Source organism: Coffea arabica, chromosome 7c (genome assembly GCF_036785885.1).
Source record: "Coffea arabica cultivar ET-39 chromosome 7c, Coffea Arabica ET-39 HiFi, whole genome shotgun sequence".
Classification (NCBI taxonomy): Eukaryota; Viridiplantae; Streptophyta; class Magnoliopsida; order Gentianales; family Rubiaceae; genus Coffea; species Coffea arabica.
The window spans coordinates 15,525,484-15,531,840 of record NC_092322.1 but is presented as its reverse complement, the minus strand read 5'-3'; positions in this window follow the sequence as shown (position 1 = coordinate 15,531,840).

Here is a 6,357-nt window from a genome sequence, read left to right as displayed (position 1 = left end):
CCTTTTGGCTTCTAAAACACCCATTCGTTACTTGGTAATGTAAGTTTGGCACGTTTATTATAGGATGCTATCAATTGCAGTCAAGATTTCTTGTTTTAGCCAATCCACCATGTTAGAGGGTGCTATCAATTACGATCAAGATGGCTGGATGACTTGACTTTGCAAGAAGACGACAAATGAATGTTACAAATTACATGTGGCCAAAGTTGCCCTACTTGCTTTAGAAGCAATATCTGTCATCACCATTCAAATGTGACAAAAGCTTTAAATAAATCGTAGACAGTAAAAAAGAAATGGTGCATGTCTCAAATTCAAGTTCTAAAGGACTAGATATTTTGCTCTTAGGCTTACCAAGTTAGCCTTGTGTGGACAGCAATTTTTCAAAGAAAGATTGTTATGTTTTCCGCGAACATATTTTTCAGTCAATTCGCCGGTCCTACGCCGTTGTGCTGCATGTGGGTTTTTAATGCCCCCCCAAGCAACAGTTTATTTCGATTTTGCCATGATCTAAGCCTGAAAAAAACGCATGATGAGCCACAATTTGTTCCTGTTTTGCCCAATGTTTTCAGAACCGGACCGGCCGGTTCGACCGGTTGGATCGCGAACCGGCCATGTCTAATGCTAAAGCCGGAAGTTCATGGAGAACCGTTGAAACCCGGACGAACCGTGCGAACCGTTAAGAACCGTGAACTGGCGGTTTTTTAAATTCTTCAATAAAATATCAAGAATGGTGTAGCTAAGATTCGAACCTGGGTCTCCAAGTTTGGATATGACAATCTCACCGCTAGACTGTAGTTAAGTTTGTTGAGAATTCTACTTGACTAAAAAATATATTAAAACATCAAGTTCTTCTCCTATTTTTTTTTTAATTTTTTCTTCTTAACCATTTTTAACTCAAATATCCACAACAAGATTTTCTCAAGTCTTCACCATTATTATCAGGTTATTATCTTTAGCAAATTGTAAACAAGTTGAAAATTTCAACTTTTCTTGTTTTCCAACATCTTAGTAAGTTTAATTTTTTTCTTTTCAAGGTTTTTTTTTCTATATTATTATCTTTAGTTGATTTTTTGCATTTTCTTCTTTTTCCCCTCAATTTTCATATGTTTCCCTCATTTTTGTTTTATTTTTATTCGATTAATTAAGGATGAAATTTTTGCAAAAGTAGTGCACATTCGTGTAGGAATTGGGTAGGAATTACAAATAATAACATTGGGCTGGTCAAAAATATGGTAGTTGGCACATAATCGAAGCTATTGATAATTGAATTTAAAATAATTAATGGTATAGGATCATTGAATTTAATATAACATGTTAATTAGTAATGTTTAGTAGCAATTAATTTTTTATGTGTTTAACTATATATTTGTTTTTCAAAAATTTTTAGTTTTTTTTAGTTTGAGCAATTAGATTTATATTTTTATAATAAAATTTTAACTTTTTCAGCTTAAGTTGATGAAATTGTGAAGGTGGTGTGGTTGCTTATCATGCCACTGATAAAAGTTTGCTATTCAAATACTTTGTCTTAACTTGAACTCTTTTATGGATTTTTTTAACGGTTGTAAAAGAATTTTAATATTTAATTTATTTATTTTTTGTGTTTTTATTTGTGATAATTGGTGAACATTTGGATTGTATCTATTTATGTTTATAATGAATTTATGAAAACTTATGGTGAATTATGATATTTTAATTATATTTATCATTCCATGTTTTATGTATAACTTTTAGAAAATTTATTATTATCATAACTTAAATTAAGTTATGTTGGTAAAGTTCAAGTGTAGAATGAAACCTGCTTAGTACTTAACACAAGAAAAAAAAAAAAAAAAAAAAAAAAAACAGTGAACCTTTGAACCGGCCGGTCGGACCGGTCCAACCGCGAACCGGCCACCTCTCCGGTCCACTGACCGGTCCGAGTTTAAAAACATTGGTTTTTGCCATGCCTTGAGCCTTATGAATTTAATAAGGAAAAGACATCATATCTAATTTTGGACTAATACTATCTTTTTCAGCCATTAGGAAAATATAAATTTAGATTAACATTTTAATATGAGTTCCGCCCCAAATTTTGTCTACATTCCTCATTAAAAAAATCTGCTCTAAAATTTGTCCACACTCTTGACCAAAAAATAATAATAATAATAATAAAGGCTCCCTTGATTGGCCACTTCTATAACAATTTTTGCACAAATTCAAAAAAATTAGTATAATTTTGTTCCAAATTGAATTGAATATTTTAGTACCAAATTTGTTTGAAATTTTTCTATATTGCTAAAAAAGAAAACGAAGTATGGTGAGCTTTAATTACTTGCATTTAAATAGTCAAAAAGTAATAATAGCAATAGATGATTAAACAAACAACATATAAAGTCTTGGTAAAAAATAATCGTGAGCTTTAATTACTTGTGTACCTTTTAAATAGCCAACATATAAAGCAAAATTCATTATTTCTTGCCTGTTTCTATGAGTTTTTCCCCTCCTTAAATGCCTTTTTTCCTAACTCTTACTTGTATTAATAAACATAGCGTAATGAAAATTTTCAGGATAAATTTTGTTCCAAATTTCTCTATATTAGTGAAAGATGTTTGCCATAATGAACATAATCTAATAATCTAACCCAAAAAAATCAGGATACATTTTGCTCCAAATTCCTCTATATTAGTGAAAATATAGAAACTTTCTTGATTAGACACTAATTTAATGCTCTTTGGATACATTAACTATTACTATTTTTATGCACCATTTATTTATTTCTTCATTGCTAAAAAAATAATTATGCTAATATTTTTTAGTGTCAAATGCGCTGAACTCCAATTGTTTCAATGACTTTTAGATAATAGAAAATTAATGTTTAACGCTGGAAATGACTACACATAGACAATGGAAGAGTGAATTTATTTTTTCTTGCTCGCTCCTTTGAAAAGCTTTTTGCTTGATAAATTGTGTCCTAATTACTCCCTCCGTTCTATATTGATATTTTTTTTATTTTGTACATAGTTTAAGAAAAGCTAGTTAATTTTGTTAAAAAAGTCAATTCAGTCTACTATTTTCTTAAAATACCGTTAAACTAATATCAGAAGTATCACTAATCACAAATCACTAAATCTTTACATTAATTACAATAACAATACTATAAAAGATTGTAACATTCAAACCATGAATCTAAGCAATTAATGAATAAAGTAAGTTATACTCATTGATAATAAAGTACATTAAATAAAGATATTTTAGTGAAATTACAATGTAATTATATTTTTCAATTGAAATGTGAACTATAATTTAGGACGGATGAAAAAAAAAAGACTATCAAAGTAGGATGAATGGATTACTTTGTAATGATGTTAATAAATGAACGGTGCAATAAAGATTCCATGAAATTTGTTTCAAATTTATAAATTTTATTCCACATATTTTCTATTTATATTAAAAGAAAAACAGGATCTCCTAATTAGACACTTATTCAATGCTTTCTTGACAAATCTACTATTATTGTTTATGTACATTAGTTGTTTATTACTTAGGCCCTTGTTTGATAAACTAATTCAGCATTTAAACTTAACGAATTCAGATTTTAATATGTTCAAACATGTTTGATAACCAAAAATTGAATATCTAGATGAATTAAATAACACTAGATTCTCTAGGCAAAACTTGCTCCAAAAAATAAGTGATAAGCTATTCACTTATCACTGAATATGATATACACTCAAAGCTTATCACTGAATATGATATACACTCAAATGTATTTGATTTAATACTTAACAATTCAATAATTTAATAGATTTAGATTTCATATTTCAGTTTTATCAAACGCACCCTTAATTTTAATAGTATAATAATAATGATATCTTTTCTATTGGATATGGTGAACTCCAATTGAATAAACATGACGTGATTTTAAAAAATCATCTTCTAGATTTTACTCCAAATTTCTATAAATTTCAATTTTTTCCTTTTTCCCTTTGAATTTAGTGTTAATTATGCTCCAAATACCTCCCAATTCCTCACAAAAACATTAAACCATGTATAATTGAATATATTGAACTCCAGTTGAATACAAAGCGCATGATTAAAAAAATTATTTTATATATTTTACTTCACATTTCTCTACATTTTAGATTTTTTTCCTTTTCTAGTTTTAATTCAGTGAAATATTTTACTACCACTTCCACTCCAAATCCCTTTGTATTTAGATTTCTCTGCATTTCAAATTTTTTTCCCTTTTTTCATTTATGAAATAATTAAAAAAGATCCCTTCAATTTTAATGTTCTTTACACACATTCATCACTAATATTTTTATCCATTATTTATCTATTTCTTCATTTCAATAGCATAACAATAATAATATCTATTTTTATTCTATATCATCATCATTGATTTTTTTTCAATTATTTCCCATTTTCCCCTCTATTTTATTTCTCTTCAGTGTGCTTTTTTCCTTAGTAATTTCTATTAATAAGCATACTATAGCGAATGATTGCATAATAAATATTTTTTTCATTAATAAATATTTCGATAATAATATTATTAAACTTTATTACTAGCCAACTAACAGCATCACTTAACATTTTCTTATTACCATAAAACACATGACCCAAAAACAAAAAAGACACCATTACCAAATCATGGGCAACCCTGCGCAAAGAGCAAAGCAAAGCCACCTAGTTAATTGTAAATTACCACAATTCAACACACTACTAACTAGAGTTACAAACAATATACAATTATACACTACATATACAACACACTATATACAAGTAACGCCGATATACACAAACCACAAAATATTTCCTATTTGAAGTTAAAAAGGATATTATTCTCTAATAATCTCAAGAAAAAGAGTTTAATCATGTGCTTTTATCTACTTTACACTAACAGTGAAAGTCATTGTAGAGATTTGAAAATTTTTATAAGTTTAGGATGCAAATCATCTAAAAGTAAAAGTTAGAATTCAAAAGAATCTCAATCGGAAGAACTCGCCTTGAACACCATAATTCAGCCCTTTCAAAAAAATAAATAAAGGTACCGTCCAAATTAGAAGGGTTATGTAGGAGGTGGCGAGAATCTTTTCTAGATGCCTTTCATTTGTCATTTATATATGGAGAAGAATTTCTTTAAGCAATGTGAATTGCTAGGGTGTTAGTGTCTACTATGAAAGTAGCATGGATATAAGACAGAGAGATGAAAATATTGTCCCTCCCTAGAAGAATTAAATGGTTTGTTTGGATAGAGTATTATTTGAAATAATTACTGTCGCACTTTTTATGATGGAATGTATGTGAGATAAAAAAGTAATTGAAAATATAAAAATGTGGGTTGAAAAAAGTTGGTAGGAACCAAACAATAATAAATGACCAAAGATTAAAAAAACAAAACAATTGTAAATGACTACTGTTCCTCCTGTAGTAGAATCCAACATTAAATGGTCCCGCCATGCGCGGTCCAATGTGCCAGCGTCTGCGGTCTGAAAATGATGAATTGGCCTCACCACGCGCCTGGCAATGAGTGTGTGGGACGCATAGGATAACATAAAAGGGGGGGAAAGATGGGTTGCTTTTATTATTATTATTTTTTCGTTAGAAATAATTCTCCGTTTGACACTGCTTATTTCGTTAGAAATAAACGGAGAAATTTGGTGTTACGTTTAATAGACAGTGTCTATTAAACAGTGTCTATAGAAATTTTAATGTGAAACGTTAAAAAATCTGATATGGTGTTAATTTTGATTTCTCAATTATATGTATGGTAATATAGAAAATATCTAAACGATTGATTGAGTATACTTATCCATTGATGATGTACACAGTACACATCGAATCTAATTAAATTTTTAAGAACGAAGGTAGGGAAATTATGCCATGCTTTCAATACAAAGCCATTCTAGTTTGCGAGGATGACGATGATTTACCCATTTCTATTACTTTGTGAGAAAAATAGAAGAATCCGTAAAATATTATTTATTGTGATAAACAAGTGGCACGGAGTGAGACAAGGGACAAGAGAAGTTTGGGGACAGAGGATTTGAAACTGTTGTAATTGGCTCTCACGGATAAATCTCCGCACACGTGTGGCAGTGATGTCAGCCAAGTAATCAAAATCCCTTAGACTTTATATTCTTCTTTTAGATTTTTAAAAAATTTTCCCCGTACCCGCAATTCAGTCACAGTCACTACAGCTATGGATAAGCGAATTATCTAAAAGATTCGTAGTATGACTTGGTTGTCTTTTCTCTCTACTAATAATGCAACTACCACTGTAAAACTATAGGTGCATGAAGTTATCATTTAATATAACTTCTCTTAAATTTATACGAGTGCTCTTAAATTTATATGAGTGCATGATGTATTCGTATG